The 19,033-nt window shown below is 38.2% G+C and overlaps 1 protein-coding gene across 3 annotated transcripts in view; it reads right to left on the reverse strand.

Moving 5' to 3' along the window:
• BTBD9 (BTB domain containing 9) overlaps positions 1-19,033 on the reverse strand; it is a 454,104-nt gene that overhangs the window by 428,445 nt on the left and 6,626 nt on the right. Inside the window, exon 1 of one of the 3 annotated variants that reach the window (XM_045843295.1) lies at positions 17,168-17,230. The exons of the other annotated variants lie outside the window; for them this stretch is intronic. The gene's annotated coding sequence lies outside the window, so the exon portion shown is untranslated. Of the gene's footprint in view, positions 1-17,167; positions 17,231-19,033 lie in introns of those variants that run through there. 3 annotated transcript variants of the gene reach the window in all.

A 19,033-nucleotide genomic window follows, 5' to 3' on the forward strand; every position in this document is an offset into this window, starting at 1 on the left:
TGGAGGGATTGAGCAAAAAGGAAAAAGGACTCATAGACATGGACAACAGTGTGGTGACTGCTGGGGGAGGGAGATGTAAGGGGACTAAACGGTTATGGAAAAAAGTATGATAAAGATGAAAAAATAATATTACAAGAATGGGAAAAAAAGAGGTTCTAGAGTCAGAAACTCGGCATTTTAGAATCCATTCTCCAGGAACAAATTTAAAGGACACATGGACAAAAACTAGGGGGAAGGTGGTAATGGGAGGGAAGTGGGGAGGGTTGGGTGGGTGGGCTGGAATGGGAGTAAAAGGGAGAAAATTGTACTTGAACAAAGATTAAAATAAAAAAAATTAAAAAAAAAAGAATCCACTCTCTGTACTTATTAAACATGTCCTTGAACAAGTTACTCAACTTCTCTGTGCCACCATATTTTCACTTATAAATGTCTCAGATGATTAAATGAGATAATAATTATAAAACATTTAATACAGTTTCTGGCATTTAGTAAGTGCTAAACAAATGGCAGTTACTAGTGATATTAATACTAATGATGGTATTGCCGTCACTGACTAGTATACAAATTCACCAGCATGTACAGCCCTCCATGAATTGGACCTTTCCTCCTCTCTAAGAAACCCTGCCACTCATTTTATGCTTCAGCAACATAAAACTTAGCATCCACTTACCCTGACACACTTTGCGATTTCTCTGACAAAAATTCTCATTCTTTTCACCCCCTGTATAAGTAAAACCTTATTTGTTCAGCCTAATGAGGTGTCACCTTTACCAAGAAGACTTCTCTGAACATCAGAGCTTATTAAGATGTCTCCTCAGAAGTAGTGGTATGTATTCATGACATGTAAGTACTCAGCTTACAGTCTTCTAGATATAGAATGTCTGTCCAGAAGGTATCCAACCATGTAATATGAAAAAGAGAGACAATTATTGAAGAAGATACAAGGTACAAGAAACATTGTACATAGGACAATGACGCCTTACTCCCCTTCAAATTAGGTACCTTGGGACTTCACACAGTTCTCCCAGTCACCATCAGCTGCCCCATTGTATTTTCCTGAATCTCATCAACAGACTGAAATCTCTTCCCTTTCATAGATGACTGTAGTTTTGGGAAAAGCCAGAATTCACAGGACTCCAAGTCTGGGCTTCAGGGGGGCTGAGTCACCTGAATGATTTGATATCTCACCAAAAATCTCTGCATTAGATATGATGCATGAGTGGGCACACTGTTGTGATGAAGCTGCCAATCACCACTTGCCCATACCTGTGGCCTTCTGAATCACCCAAATAGATTCCAGGGTAGGAATGTTCAAGTTTAAAGCAAAATTTGATGTAGATTTGTTCCCCTACTCACTCAGTCATTTTGAATGCAATGGCTACACAGTACACATGCTCACTCAGTGGTGCGTATTGCCCCCAGTGACTAGTACAGTGAAGCTATTACTGTTCACACATGTGCATTCCAGTCCACCCTCCTTGGCTGTCAGGTTACATCAATGTTGTGCAAACCACTCTCATTATATTAACAATAGCTGAACTTTTTCCAGGCAGACCTTGTATATCTGTCACAGCACTTACCATTTTATATTACAAATACCTACTTTTTAAATTTACCTAGATTACAGATACTTAGTGGTCAGGGAACAAAAATGATTCCACAGTATACCAACAGCACGTAACATCACGGAGCAGGAGGTTAACACATCTTTTCATGGATAAAACAAAAGCTGTCTGGAAATCTCCTTCCCAATCCCACCTGAATTAGGTCAAGTCTTATGATAAAGGAGTCACACCATACTCAAATTTAAATGTGAATTCAACTAGTTTATAGAAGGAGGAATTAGAAAGAGTGCAAAAGACTTCCAGTAAAGATAGAGGCAGAGGTAGATACACTTTGCCTCCTCGAACAACCAAAAGAAAGACAACAAATTTAAAAACAAAAAGCAAACAGAACTGCCAGAAAATCAAACTGTATGGAAGTCTGACAACCAAGGAGTTAAACAAGAAACATTAATCCAGACTGGTAGGAGGGGTGGAGATGGGCAACAGGGGCAGTAAGGACGTGCAGCAAGGTGGCAGCTGGAAGACCAGACAGGCAAGGCAGCAGCTGGTAGTCCCACATTTGCGTACAGGTAAACCAGGAGGAGCAACTGGGGAATACCACAGACTGCACAACCCAGATACCCAGCGCAGGGAAAAGAAAGCCTCAAAACCTCTGGCTGCAAAAATCTGTGGGCATTGCACCTATGGGAGAAACTCCCAACCTCAGGGGAGAGTTTGTTCGAGAGACCCACAGGGTCCTAGAACATACACAAACCCACCCAACCAGGAATCAGCACTGAAGGCCCCAATTTGCTTGTGGGTACCAGGGAAAGTGACTAAAAGAACAGCAAGAGCCGAGGAAGCAGCATGTTCCCCCTCTGACCTATTCCCCACATAAAATACCACAACACAGGGACCTGGGTTGCCCCGCCCTGGCAAATACCTAAGGCCCCTTACAACGTAACAAGTGCGCTGAGACAAAGAAATATGGCCCAATTGAAAAAACAGATCAAAACTCAAGAAAAAGGAACTAAGTGATGAAGAGAGAGCCAACCTATCAGATGCACAGTTCAAAACATTGGCAATCAAGATGCTCACAGAAATGGATAAGTATGGTCACAAAATAGAGGGAAAAGTGAAGGCTATGCAAAGTGAAATAAAGAAAAATATACAGGGAACCAACAGTGAAGGGAAGGAAACTGGGACTCAAATCAACGATTTGGAGCAGAGGGAAGAAATAAACATTCAACTGGAACAAAATGAAAAAATAAGAATTCAAACAAATGAGGAGAGGCTTAGGAACCTTTGAGACAACTTTAAACGTTCCAACATCCAAATCATAGGGGTACCAGAAGGAGAAGAGAAAGAGCAAGAAATTGAAAACTTATTTGAAAAAATAATGAAGGAGAACTTCCCCAATCTGACAAAGGAAATAGACTTCCAGGAAGTCCAGAAAACTCAGAAAGTCCCAAAGAAGTTGGACCTAAGGAAGCACGCACCAAAGGCACATCATAATTACATTGCCCACAATTAAAGGTAAGGAGAGAATCTTAAAAGCAGCAAGAGAAAACAAGACAGTTACCTACAAAGGAGTTCCCATAAGACTATCAGCTGATTTCTCAAAAGAGACCTTACAGGCAAGAAAGGGTTGGACAGAAGTATTCCAAGTCATGAAAGGCAAGGACCTACATCCAAGATTACTCTATCCAGCAAAGCTATCATTTAGAATGGAAGAGCAGATAGCATGCTTCCCAGACAAGGTAAAGCTAAAGGAGTTCATCATCACCAAGCCCTTATTATAGGAAATGTTAAAGAGATATATCTAGGAATAGGAAGATAATAAAAAATATGAACAGTAAAAGGACAACAAACTCAATTATCAACACCTAAAAAAAAAAACCTAACTGCTTAGAAAAAAACTAAAAACTAGAACAGGAACAGAATCATAGAAATGGAGATCATTTGGAGGTTTATCAGCAGGGAGGGGGAGGGAAGAGAATGGAGAAAAAGGTACAGGGAATAAGAAGCATAATTGGTAGGTACAAAATAGACAAGAGGAGGTGAAGAATAGTACAGGAAATGGAGAAGCTAAAGAACTTATATGTACAACCCATGGACATGAACTAAGTGGGGAAGGAATACTGGTGGGAAGTGGGGTGCAGGGTGGATGGGAATAAAGGGGAGGAAATAGATGGGACAACTACAGTAGCATAATCAATAAAATACACTTTAATTTTTTTTTAAATAGTGAGAGCTACCCACCACTCCACTACATGCTCCTTGCTATAATCAAGCCTGATACAGAAGGTGTACGTGGTTTTAGAAATTTCTCAATCACTGATAAATAAGTGGAGACAGTGAAGAATTAATTTTAAAGACTCTAGTAAAACACTGACAACAAAGAGGTAGAGAACTGGTAGACCTCCCTGACCGGTATGGCTCAGTGGATTGAGTGTCAGCCTGCAAACCAAAAGGTCACCCATTTAATACCATCAGGGCTTATGTCTGTGTTACATGCCAAGTCCCCAGTTGGGAGCATGCAAGAGGTAGCCAATGCATATTGATGCTTCTCTTCCTCTTTATCCCTCCCTGCCCCGCTCTATAAAAATAAATAAATAAAACCTTTTAAAAAAAAAAGAGAGAGAGAGAACTGGTAGTCCAGGATATCCCTCCTTAGAAGAATTAAACTTTTTTTTAAAAAACCCTCAGTGGGCGATTTCTCCATATCCAAATAATTCAATAACCACTAAAATAAATGGTATACAATTGGCTCAGCAATTAACAAAGTATACACATTAATGTTTAGGTAATTAAGCCTTCAAAGGAGGGATGCCCGGGCTGGGCATTTTGGTTGGTTGGTTGGGCATCATCCCATACACCAAAAGGCTGCAGGTTCAATTCCCAGTCAGGGCATATACCTAGGTTCTGAGTTCAACCCCCAGTCAGAGCTTATACTGGAGGCAACCAATTGATGTTTTTCTATCACATCAATGTCTCTCTGTCTCTCTTCCCCTCCTCTCACCATCTCTGTATGTCTCTATATATCTCTATCTCTATTTCTCTCTTGCTCTCTCTTCTTCTCTCTCTAAAAATCAATAAAAACATATCCTCAGGTGAGGATTACAAAAATTAAAGGAGAGATGACAGAACAGTAGAAAGAGCAAAAAAATCAATGAAAACAATGTTAGTAGTAGTAAAATAAAAACAACTGTAGTAGATTACTACTACTACAGAGTAGCAGACTAGGTACTACCTGTGAGAACTCTACCAAACCACCCAATGCATAACTGCAAAGACAGTGACCTCACTGTGATACTTCTGAGGCAGGCCAAGAAATGCCTGGTAGTGGTGGCACTTGTGAAGTAAAGTGGTAAGCCAAACTAGGGAGTGACAAATAAAACTTCCAGTAAAATTAAATTCTCATAGTCCAAATTAGCTTATTTTGTGATATGCCAATATTAAGAAAACCATGACATGGTACTTTGTGGGCATTAAACGATTTTCTAAAGAAAATTTTGACAGTACTTAATTTTTACGTTTTGTCCTATTAAATATAACCATTAACCCCACTCCCACCCCAACTATGTGACTCCACTAGATTCTCTTGATAAAGCCACCATCTGTAAGAACAGGTAAACCACTCTGCTGCTAACTAGAGCCATGGGGTTCCATCTAAGTTTCCAAGACTTAATTAGTTCCACAGCCAGCATTAAAAAACAGAACAGTGGTACCCAGTGTCCTGAGCAAAGAGCTGTCCAATTCTGCCTCATCTAGCCCCAAGAGGGAACCTATGAGAAAAGGCAGATACTGTAAGGAAAGCAAATCCATGCAGTTTTTTCTCACCCTTAGGGGAACTTAAACTTAGTTCTCTTAGTAGATTACTGAATACCCCTTCTACTCTTCATCTGATATCATTTCTACTCCTCCTCTAGATTATAAACTCCTAGAGAGCAAGGGACTAGGTCATAATATTTGATGGAAAAATTATCAAAACTGTTTCATCCATCAATTTTCTTGGCAATGAATACTAGTACTACTTCACAACAGCACAGATTTTCCTAGTGATTAAAACTGATGTGAGCTGCTTTATAAAGAAATGAAATGTCCATCAAACAAAGGGCATTATAATATATGTTAAAAGGTCATTTAAAAAAACCATGACAGATACAAATACTATAAAATATGTCAAAGATTTTATTTAACTCATTAATTAATGAAGCATCCAGTATGATACGATACATTCAAAGGAGATGTCAAAGAACACACATACATATATATAGGCTATCTGAAATGCTGAAACTGCTTTACAAAATGATGCAAAACTGGTCAATATCCCTAGGACAATATTCAATTGCATTCCACTGGACAAAATCCATTTGTGTTTCTATGGACAAGAATCATTTACATTACTATAAGTTTTCTACAATTTAGAGTTATATGAAATAACTCAGACAATAAAAGGTATAGATAACCTAGAAAAGCAGACTAGATAGAACAGTCAGTAATCTGTTGTGCCCACAGCAATCTTTCACAATTTTTCCTGATAATACTCATACAGTGGAATATCATGCAGCTGCTAAAGAGAATGAGACAGTCTTTTCATGTAGATATAGAGTAGCCTCCAAGATATAATGAGGAAAAAATAAGGTGCAATATAGTAATGTGGTAGATAATTTGCATTTAAGAATAAATAAAAGAATGTGCCATATATACAGAGTATTTCTAAAAAGATATGTAGGAATCATTACTTTTAATGACCCTAATTGAATGGAAGCCTCCATAAATGGGAACAAATCTTTGTTTTCTTTGCTCACCCCTCTATTCCCAAAACACTAGAACAGTGCCTGGTATTTAAATGGCATTCAATAAAAACTTGTTGAATGAATTAATTAATCAATGGTAACAGTAGCTGCTTCCAGAAGGAGTGACTGAATATCTGAGGATTGAGGATGAATGGAAGGCTTGCTCTCTGTTGCATACTTCTTGGTATTTTTAAATTTCGTACCATGCCCATATATTACCTCCTTAAAAAGTGATTTTTTTAAAAAGGTAGTGACCAATATTCATAGCACAATTTACAGTAGCAAAGTGCTGGAAGCAACCTAGGTGCCCAATAGTAAATGAATGGATCAAAAAACTATGGTACATTTATACAATGGAATTCTATGCAGCAGAAAGAAAGAAGGAGCTCCTACCCTTTGCAACAGCATGGATGGAACTGAAAAGCATTATGCTAAGCAAAATAAGACAGGCGGTGAAAGACACAAATACCACATGATCTCACCTTTAACAGGAACCTAATCAAGAAAACAAACAATCAAGCAAAATATAACCAAAGACACTGAAATTGAGAACAGGCTGACAGTGACCAGAGGGGAGAGGGGAGGGAATTTCAGGGGAAGAGGGAAAGGGTTTGAAGGAACTAGTATAAAGGACACATGGGCAATACTGGGGGGGAGGGGACAAACGGGAGGTGGGGAGGGCTGGGGGGGTGGGCTGGGATGGGGGTAAAAGGCAGAAAACTGTACTTGAACAGCAATTAAAATTTTTAAAGGTAAAAAAATAAATAAATAAAAATAAAAAAGGTAATGAGTTGGTGCAGCTGAGATGTTAAAGGGGATTTCTTCATTAAGCTGCTTTCTATCTCTAAAACTTTAGCAAGGTAATGAAACTGCAGTATGAGTATAAGCAGGCTTGATACAACTGATGGTCAGTGTTAATGTAAAGGTTCAAAAACAAGTAGAAATATTTACTTGATCTAGCCACTTTAAAAAAGTCTGATGTTATCTACCAAAGTTGAAGATGTTCATATCATACAACTCAGCAATTCTACCCTATTATATCCTAAGGGAAGATGTATTCATGAGCATGAACAAGACTGTCATTGCAAAACACAAAACAAAAGACTCTAGAAACAATTCAAATGTCCATCAGCAACACAAAGGGCGAATAAATTATGTAGTTACATGGCTCAGTGGATTGAGTGCCGGCCTGTGAACTAAAGGGTTGCAGGGTCAATTCCCAGTCAGGGCACATGCCTGGGTTGCAAGTCAGGTCCCCAATTCAGGGGGCATGTGAGAGACAACCACACACTGTTTCTCTCCCTCTCTTTCTCCCTCCCTTCTCCTCTCTAAAAGTAAATAAATAAAATCTTTTCAAATAATTATGTAGTCATGAAATAGAATAAACAGCAGTGAAAATGAACAAAATTAGCTGTGTGTAACAAGATGGATAAATCTACAAATGTAAAATTAAGCTGAAGAAGCCAACCACTAAGAATACGCATATATGATTGTATTTACAGGCATATCTCAGAGATATTATGGTTCAGTTTCAGACCAACACAATTAAGCCAGTTAAAATCTTTTTGCTGGCAAAGGATCTCTTGCCTTCAATTTGTAAAAAATGCAACATCTGTGAAGCACAATAAAGCAAGCACATTAAAAAGAGATATGCCTATATATAAAGTTCAAAAATAGGCAAAGTAACCTATAGGCATTTAATGTGTATACTTAGGAAGTAATGCTATGTAAAGCAGGACATTGGCTACATCCAGGAGAGCAGTTGTGTTGGGGAAGGAGCACCTGAGGGGCTTCCAGGTACTGGCAATGTTTTACTTGTTAGCCTGGGTGGCAATAAATTGGATGTTACTTTAAAATAATTCATTAAGCTGAACATTTGTATTCCATGTACTTTTCTATATGTGTATTATATTGAACAACAGAAATAAAAGTTTAAAAATACAGAGACATTCTCTATGTAAGCTGCAACCCAGGAAGGAGAAATTGCCACTGTAAGTTCCAGAATCTTGGGCCCAAGACTATGTGCCCTACAGTACAAAAAAGGAAAATCAGGAGAGAAACAAATGAGTTTTCAACCTTTTCTGAGGCATACTGTGCCTGGGTCACCTTCGTAAAATTGGTCCTGCTTTTCACAGCTTGTTCCCTTTTTTCCCTTTTAAAAGGAGCTTTAAAAGCTCCTTCTATAACATTAAACTCTATGGCTGTGGTTCTCAAACTTTAGATGTATCAAAACCACCCAGAGAGTATGATTAGAACACATATTGCTAGGTTCCATCCCCAGTTTCTGAGTCAGGAGGTCGAGAATTTCCATTTAGGGCAAACCCCAGGTGACTCAAATACTGCCCTAGAACCACTGTTAAAACTCTAATGCAATAATCCAGGCCATAAACTATGAGGATTTCAATGAAGGTGAAAGCAGTAGGAATAGAGTGGAGAAAATGGATATGAGGGATGATGAACCGATAGTTCAGGACACTCAGGTTTCCATCTTAAATGAATAATGTACCATTCACCAGGACAAGGAATTGACAGGGAGGAAAATGTAAGCTTATCTGATAACTTAATCCATGGCCTAGAGAATTTGAACAAGGAGACCTAAGAAAGGTACCTAACCTTAAATGAGAAAGGCAGAGAGAAGCATGAGTGGAATGAGGCAACAAGATGAAAGTGCTCTGAAAGCAGTATGTAAAAATATAAGAAACCCTGTAAAAAAGTAAACAGGTGACCTCCTCACAGTGGAATTTTATGTAACTGTTTTAAAAAAAAATAGGGAAGATCTCTGTGAACTGAGGTGGGTGGCTTCCAGGACATATTGTTAAGTGTAAAAAGCAAAAGAATATATATCGATAGCACCTTTTGTGTAAGAAAAAAGGGGAAATAAGAAACTATACAAAATCTGGTTATTTGTGCAAAAAGAAGCATATGAAAGATAAAACAGAGATAATAGATCATCTACAGTTGGGGGGAGGTAGAAAGAGGGTAGAATAACAAAAGGAATAAGAGTGACACTTCTCTGTGAATGCCTTTTTGTTTTTTACAACCATGTTTCACACATCCAAAAAAAAAAAAAAGACAGTAAATAAAATCAACAAAGATGGGGTAACACGAGAGGATAACATGAAATACAGACAATCAAATGACCTGAACACATTTGAAGTACATTTCAAGAGAGTCACATAACCACACTAAAGGAGTTACATACACCATGTAAATTTTGAACAAAGTATTTGCACTATATTCCTTCAGGCAATTTTTTTTAAGTTAAGCAAATATTAAGCTCTAGTTAGTGGGCTTCATTTTCACAGAAGCATAAATTTGCAATTTTGTACCTTCTTTTTAGGTACATTAGGAGTATACAAGTAGGTAAATATGAAGTCAATAAAAGGGAAGTAGGTTCTCAATGTTGCAGAAAAGAGTTACAAATATAAAAAGGGGAAGGGCCATAATAAACCACGTGATGTAGGATTGGAATTGGAAGTGTCAGTGTGAACTCATAGGTTTAATACGGATGGAGATACACAAAAGTAGATATAGATGGGGGGATTGAAGGCACACATATCTCTGCTATGAGGGCCCAGAAACAATGCTATCCCAATAGCTGTGAGATTTCAATCTCTAGATACAATTTTCTACTAGGGTTTCTCTGGAGCTCATTCCAGGGCCGGGGCAGGGAAAAGAAAAACTTTTGATGTATCATAAAGTAAGGAAGTGCTCAAAGAATAATGGGGACATGTCAAAAAGACATTAGCCAGCTTGAAAGGGCTTCTATTGATTGAATATGGAACAATTTGAGTAAAAATAAATAACTATTTTTTTTTTTAAGATTTTATTTACTTATTTTTAGAGAGGGGAAAAGAGGGAGAAGAGAGGAGAGAAACATCAATATGTGGTTGCCTCTCACACGTCCCCTACTGGGGACCTGGCCCACAACCCAGGCATGTGCCCTAGAGTGGGATTGAACTGGCGACCCTTTGGTTTGCGGGTTGGCACTCAATCCACTGAGCCACACAAGCCAGGGCAAATAATTACTTTTAAATATGAATAAATTCTTTATAAAGAATTATAACCCACTGCATAACATAGGAATCTGTGAGTTCCTAGTGATATTAATTAGTTAATTAACTAATGGGGAGATGTCAACTAATAAATGCAGAGGAATGATGGAATTAGAAAATATTCATTTGGCAAAATTGACTGAGAGAATAATCAATAGATCCTAAAACTAGTGGATGAAAGTTTAAGGGGTAACAGGGTATTTACAGAGTCTCAAAGTATTTTCCCAGGAGACTTACAAAGGAAACATTATAACTTTACCATGGAGAAACTAGGCAAAATCTGTCTTCACTAAATTATCAAAATTAACATTAGCAATAATGGGACACATCAACATCACTGGCCTCCTGAAAAGACATACTGAGAAAACCACATTATTTGGAGAATACCACATTATGTGGTATTTGTGGAATACCACAAATGTGGTATTCCTCCAAAATGCATTAACATGATATAATCATGTAGAAATACCAGACAAACCTCAAATGAGAGGCATTCTACTTAGAAACAAAACACTGGCCTATTCTCTTCAAAAATGTCAGTGTCTAACAGACAAGGACTAAGGAACTGTTCAAGATAAAAGAAACCAAAGAAAAACCAAGAACTGAAGGCACACTATGTGAACTTTTTTTATTTTGTCTTGGGATATTGAGTTTTTGTTGTTGCTGCCATAAAGGGTATTGATGGATAACCCAATTGGGATAACAAGGCCTGTAGATTACATAATAGTATTGTATTAATGCTAATTTCCTGATTTTGAGGATTACAAGATGTTCAGTAAGAAAATTCTTTTCTTTTTTTTTTTTAGGAAATTCACACTAAAGGATTGAAATAAAACAGCATTATATCTGCAACTTACTCTTGAATAGTTAGGAAAAACATATAGAAGAGACAGAGAAAAGAATGAAACAAATGTGGTAAAGTGTTAACTTTTGAGGGATGTATTCAAGGTTATATGAGAATTCTTTTCTACATAAAATTAGGTTAAAAGTAAAAGAAGAAAAAAGTAAACAGGTAACTGATACTTGTTGGGGGTAGACATGGTGAAGTCAAGATTTGATTAACATCTAAAGAAATAAAGTGCTGAAATATAAACTTAACTGTGACATGTTCTAAAGAGATTCCCTGACTAAACCAATTGTGTTCTACATACACTTTCTAAAGAATGAACAATGTTTTGTGCTATGTAAGCTCAGTTATGGAGGAGAGACTTCTGGTTAAGATGGAGGAGTAGGTAACAACACCCCACCTTTGCACACAACTATAGTAAAAAACACAACTAGACTACAAAACAATGCCGCCCCAAACTGTCGGAAATTCAAGCTGTGTGAAAGTCCAACAAGCAAGGATTTAAAGAAGCCACATTCATCCAGATGGGTGGGAAGGGTGGAGAGGAGCAGAAATGCATGGAGAAGTGTGGAGATGCAGAATGGTATGGAGGTGTGTAGTTGGGAACAGATGGGATATCTCAGAAGCAAGGGATCCCAGCTCCAGTCCAACCACCCAGTCCAGACCACCCAGCCCAGGGTTCTAGCAGCAGAAGATAAGTCCCCATAACTTCTGGCTGTAAAAGCAGTGGGGGTTGGGGCAGCATAAGAAACTGCAGGATTCTTAAGAGACTACTCTTAAAGGGCCAGCAATGGACTTAGGACTCACACAGACCCATCCCCTCTGGTATTCAGCACCAGGGCAACAGCTGGAAGGGCACCAGTGGCATACAGGGAGAAAGTAAAGTGTGAGTGCCAGGAGACAGCTTCCTTCTGGGCAAAACTCCAGAAGCCAGGCAGCAGCATTGTGTCCTCTGTGAGCCCTCCCCTACACAGAACACCAGAGTAGTGACACCGGTTGCCCTGTCCTGGTGATTGGCTAAGGCTCCACCCCATATAACTTAACAGGTGCACTTTTCTACAATGGGCCACACTACTAAGACAGGGAGTCAAAGAAGCTCTACCTAATAGGTAGAAACAAACACAGGGAGGCTGACAAAATGAGGAGACAATGAAATATAGCCAAAATGAAAGAACAAAACAAAATCCAGAAAAAGGACAAAGTGAAATGGAGATAAGCAACCTATCAAATGCACAGTTCTAAACTGTGCATTATCAGGATGTTCCAGGAACTCACTGGGTACTTCAATGGCATAAAAAAGACCCAGACATAAATAAAGGTTGCATTACGTGAAATACAGAAAAATCTACAGGAAACCAACAGTGGAGGGGATGATGCCAAGAATCAAATCAATGATTTGGAACACAAGGAAGGAAAAAGCATTCAATCAGAACAGTAGGAAGAAAAAATAATTCAATAAACAAGGATAGGCCAAGGAGCCTCTGGGACATCTTTAAATGTACCAACATCCAAATCATAGGAGTGCCAGAAGTCAAAGAGGAAGAGCAAGAAATTGAAAACTTATTTGAAAAAACAGTGAAAGAAAACTTCCCTAATTTGATGAAGGAAACAGACATACAAGTAGAGAAAACACAGAGTCACAAACAAGATGGATGTAAAGAAGCCCACTCCAAGACATATCATAATTAAAATGCCAAAAGTTAAAGGTAAAGAGAAAATCTTAAAAGCAGCAAGGGAAAAGCAGAGAGTTATCTACAAAGGAGTTCCCATAAGACTGTGAGCTGATTTCTCAAAAGAAACTTTGCAGGCAAGAAAGGACTGGCAAGAAATATTCAAAGTGATGAAAATCAAGGACCTACAACCTAGATTATTCCATCTGACAAAGCTATCAATTAAAATTGAAGGGCAAATAAAGTGCTTCCCAGACAAGGTAAAGCTGAAGGAGTTCATCACCAATTAAAGGAAATTCTAAAGGGAATTCTATAAGAGAATGAAAATCAAAACAATGAACATTAAAATGATAACAAATTCACAACTATCAATAATTGAATCCAAATAACAAACTAAGCAAACAAGCAGAACAGAAACAGAATCATAGATATGGAGATCATTTGGAGGGCTATCAGTTGGGAGGGGGAAATGGGGAGACAGGTGCAGGGATTAAGAAGCAGAAATTGGTAGGTACAAAATAGACAGGGGGATGTTAACAACATTATAAGTAGTAGAGTAGCCAACTTATGTGCATGACCCATGGACATGAATTAAGGGGGGAAGGGATTGCTGGAGGGAATGGGAGTACCAGGTAGAGGGGGGCAAAGGGGAAAAAATTGGGACAACTGTAATAGCATAACCAAAAAAAAATTTTTTTAAATAACAAAATAAAATGTGGAAAAAATCTTTAAAAATAAAACCACACCTCCCATAAAAAAAAAAAAGACTAGTTATGGAAACTATTAAATAAGGGTAAATAAATTTATACCTGAATACATGAAATAGGATAAAAATGAAAACAGTCTAACTGTATTAGGACTAAAGCTAATGAGATAGATGTAAAACTTCAATAAATCACCAACAAATCTGTAATTTATGAAAACTTGCTTTTGATTATAAAAGCCATTACCTTTTCTTCACAGCATTTCCAGAAAATACTGTGAATACATAAGTCAGAAAAATTACAGCATTACAGTGCTACAATGGGGACAATCAATTTCAGCTGAGGATATGGTTTCACATGACAAAAGATTTATGATTGCTTTAAAATATATCTACAAATTCTTTGACAAAACCCCTCTTTCCCCCCTGCCCCCCAAAAAAGGTGAAGTCTAGTGTCTTTCCTTGAGTGTGGGCTAGACTTAATGATTCACTTAGAACATAGCAGAAGTGGCAATGTGTGTATTCAAGATAGGACATATAAGGCATGTGGTTTCCTCTTTGCTCTCTCTTGCATCACTTGCTCTGGGTAAAGCCAGCTGACATGTTGTGAGGACACTCAAACAGCCCTATGAAAAGACCTAAGGTCTCGTGCCAACAGCCATGTTGAGAGAGCCACCTTAGAAGCATATCCTCCAGCCCAGTGACACCTTCAGGTTGACTGCTGTAGTGCTGGTCAACGGTGTACGTCACCAGACACACTGAGATAAGCTGCCACTGAATTCCTGACCCATAGAAATGCTTAGATATGTTTGTTGCTTTAAGCTGCTACATTTTGGGGTAATTTGTTACCCCACTTCTATAGCAATGATAACTAATACAGGGTTTATATTTATCCATCTGTATAATAATAATTATATAGAAAATTTTTGTGAAATTAGCTGAAAAAGACTATACTTTACAAATACAGCTGACCCTTGAATAACACAGAGGTAAGAGGAACCAACCCATATATAACTTTTAACTCCCCCCAAAACTTAACTACAGTCCCTTGGTATCCCTGGGGGATTAGCTCCAGGACACCATGGAGACCAAAACCCATGTATGCTTAAGTCCCTTATACAACACTGTGTACAACAATGCAGTCAGTCCTGCACACCCACCACAGATTCACAGCTGCAGATCAAAAATAGTTTTTTATCCATGGCTAAATGAATCTGCGGATGCAAAACCCAGGGATATGGATGACCAATTATATTTATTGAAAAAATATCTGTGAATAAGTAGACCCATCAGTTCAAACCAGTGCTGTTCAAGGGTCAACTGTACAGTCAATACTTCCAGGAATGTATAAAAGAAGACCCAAAAGGAATAAAGTAAATCAAAATAAACATTTTAAACCATAAATAGAATATACAGACAAGAATTTAACTTGTAAACAGATTTAAAATAGACAGTTGGCTAGATGGAAGGAGTAAATGCTATAGAAAAAGGGGAGATTAGCTGGGAAATCTCAAGTACACATTGTTTGGAGTGAGAAGCAAGATATTTTTCACGAAGTGACTGGTCACAGGTTCAATTCCCTGTCAGGGCACATAACTAGGTTGCAGTTCAATCCCAGTAGGGGCATGCACGAGAGGCAACTGATCAATGTTTCTCTCCCTTTCCCCTTCCCCACCTTGTTTTTCTCCCTGTAAAAGTAAAGAAAAAATTGCCCTTGGGTGAAGTTTTTTTTTAAAGGACTTCTGAATAAACCAGTCAGAAAAAAACAAGTACACACATGGAATCTAATGATCAAAATGAACTAATGAGCAAAATAGAGACAGACTCAGAGAGCAGGGTGACAGCTGTTCAGGGAGTAGTTTGGAAAGCTGGGGCAGGGGGTAAATGGATTGAGCAAAAAGGAAAAGACTCACGGATGAGAGTGTGGTGACTGGAGGGTGATGGTGGAGGAAGGTAGGGGGTGATAAATGTTGATAGAAGGGAACTTGACTTGGAGTGGTGAACATACAATACAGTGTACAGATGTGTTGTGGAACTGTGTGCCTGATATCGGCATAATTTTGTTAACCAGCGACACCCCAATCAATTCAATAAAAAGGAAATAAAAGGAGTTCTGACTTTAATTTAAATGTCATTAGCTTAGAAAAGTGCAGCTCCTCTTCTAGAATAGTTTGCACCTATACATAAAGTGGAAATCTGAACATTTATGCAAAATCTTTTGTCAGTCAATTAAAAATTAAAAATGTAGGGTCAAATATAGCATATCTTCGCAGAATAATCACCATTAGTGATTATCACCTTTTAATGTCCTCCTCCATTCCTATTCTATCCCTAATGATATTATCTAATTGTCTTCATTTTATGAAAATTCTAATTTCCTCCAATAACTTTTCCCAAGTCAGTAGAAACAAGGCTGGACTTCTTCATTGGGATATTTGCATGCTAAGGCCCCATGCTGTTACCAGCAGCTGACAAGAAGAGCACTGGCTCTGGAGTCCAAGCCTGGGGCTGAAGCCCTGTCCCACCTCACCAGCCACAAACTGCAGGAAAACTGTTTTCCCCATTCTGAATCTCAGTTGCCTTACTGGTAAAATGGGAATAATGTCCAATTTACAAGGTTGTTATTATAAGGATTAAATAACATATAGAAAAGGCCTAGCCTAATACAAGTTACTAGGCCTTGTAAAAAACAGTAACTAGTTGTTAGTGACCTTTCTGCTTACATGTATTATAAGTACATTTCCCAAACCAAGAAAATAAGGGCACAGACTGCCAGAATATTTTTTGTATCATATAAAAATACAAAAGGCTACCTACGAGATTAATGGGGATTTATGACATTTAATTTCTGGAACATTATACCAGCTTATGAGTTTAAATCAAAACTGAACACTAAGGCACTCAACAAGCACTGGAAAATCTAGTCTGTGATCAATATTTACATAGTACTTATTATATTCTATATAGTACTGTAAATATGTTTTTTACTCCTCTAACAAATTATATTCTTTGAATGCTTAAAAATTCATTTACCATTATATTTTTCATGGCTCCTCACATACATAAGGCTGAATGAATTTAACTTCAAGTCCTTGATGTCTTCTCATATCAATATATTCTTAAGATTATAAAATCCAGGCATCAGATCTATCCCCGACAATGTGTGTGCACACTCATGCAGACAGTATCATACCCCTAACTAAAGCTAGTGTCAGATGCCCAGAGCAACAATCATTGCTCTATGCCCAGCACTGTGCACAGCTTCTGACACATAGTAAATACTTAATGAGTGTTAGCAGAAAGAATAAATTTGAAAAAACAAGAGGCCAAGAAGAATAAGAAGCACCGTGAATTGCTACATTTAACTCCTAAAATCTCTTTACTGTATACTTATCTTTGCACAACTAGTGTTTGATTTCCTATATAGTAGACTCCCTTGTAACTCTCTATCAGAGATCAGAACTAACATTTGTGCTACATGCCAAAGTCCTCAGTATATGAGAGACATAAGACCCAAAGTATTATTGGCAAACAAGAAATAAGTACTTATATGCAGACTTCTCTCCATCCACATTTCTATGATTATATCTCCTCCTGTTCCTTTCCTTTGGGGTATTTTTATTTTCTTTATTGATTCTAAAGAAATGGGAAGGGAGGGAGGAAGAAAGGGAGAGAAACGTCAATATGAGAAAAACACCATTGGTTGCCTCTTGCACACACCCCAACTGGGGACCGAACCTGCAACCCAGGCTTGTACCCTGACCTGGAATAGAACTCTGTGACCTTTTAGTCTGCAGGACAACGCCCAACCAACTGAACCATACCAGCTAGGGTCCTTCAGGTTCTTGCCCATTTTGCCCATCCTATTGTAAACTTCCCAGGTACAGGGAGAATATTATGTGCTTACCAATAACCTGCAAAGTGCCTAACACAAAACACAGATTGTAATCTTGACACCTCTCATCGACAATTATTTTGCAAACTGGATTCTGACATTAAAAATAATGGGGGAAGAGCATCTAACACAAACTCAAAGCACCTAGCTATGCATCAGCTGTTTGAGAGAAATTTACTGTGACTGCACCCACATACATACACATGTGTAAAATTAGAAACTACCTTCTCTATGACTCAGCAGAGACATGAGGATGAATGAAATCGGTGTGAAGTACATGCAATCATGCACCAGAACAGTATTAAGCGTCAAAGGTTCAGTCAAACAATGCTATATGCCAAGCATTATGCCAAATCCTGGAGAAGAAAGAAATAATAATGAAATGAGGTCTATGTACTTGGAAAGCAGACTAGTGGATCGAGTCTGCAGCCTATTACTTCCTTCTCTAAACTCTCTTGGTTCTCCATCAACCTTGGCCTTTTCATTAGTCTCTGTTGTGGGTTTTCTTCTTTCATGCACATTCTAAGTCAGCAGTTCTCAAAGTGTGGTCCTGGAAATAGCATCATCACCTCTGAACTTGTTCAAAAAATATGTATATTCTCAAGCCCCACTCAGACCTACTGAATCAGAAATTATCAGAATGGGGCCCAGAAATCTGTGTCTTACCAAGGCCTCTAGGTATTTCTGATGCATGCTCAAGTTTAAAAACAAATCTAAGTTTCATCTACTTGTGGATTTCTTAAAAAGTACCATCTCTTGTCCTTTCCAGTTCTCAACCCTCCTCTACAACTGTAACTACTACTACTACTAGCAACAGCTGTCATTGATGACACATTTATAAGCCAGGTATTGTGCTAACCACTGTGTACATGCTATCTTAATCTCTAAGAATTATTTTGTAAATTTTTTTAATTTATTGATTTTTAGAGAGAGAGAGGAAGGGGGAGAGAGAGGGGAGAAGAAAAGAGGAAGGGGGAGGGGAGGAGGAGGGAAGAGAGGGGAGAGAGAGAAACACTGATTTGTCATCCCACTTATTTATACATTCATTGGTTGTTTCTTGTATGTGCTCTGACTAGGGATTAAACTCAAAACCTTGGCATATCAGGACAATGATCTAATCAACTGAACTACCCAGCCAGGGCCCTGAACAACAAGTCTTTGAAGTATTATTATCCCCACATTTTAGAAGAAATTTAGGCTTAGAGATATTAAGTAACTTGCCCAAGGTCACCCAATCCAACCAAATAAATGGTATAACACAGATCTGACGTTGGATTTTTCTGACTCCAAAGGCCACGGCATTAACCACTATGCTAACTCCTAGTGGTACTACTTCCATAGCTTCAGAGGCACTCACGTAAACTGCAATTATTCCTAAACTGTATCTGGAATAGAATTTCCAATTACATAGTGGATCTCTCTAAACTTTGAACAAGGACCTTAAAATTAACATGCTATCATTTCTACTCTCCATTGCAAGTCAGTTCTTCCTCTGTTTTCTAACTTAATGTCTTCAT

The sequence above is a fragment of the Phyllostomus hastatus genome, unplaced genomic scaffold (genome assembly GCF_019186645.2).
Source record: "Phyllostomus hastatus isolate PE091 unplaced genomic scaffold, TTU_PhHast_1.1 phas_contig_40, whole genome shotgun sequence".
NCBI lineage: Eukaryota > Metazoa > Chordata > Mammalia > Chiroptera > Phyllostomidae > Phyllostomus > Phyllostomus hastatus.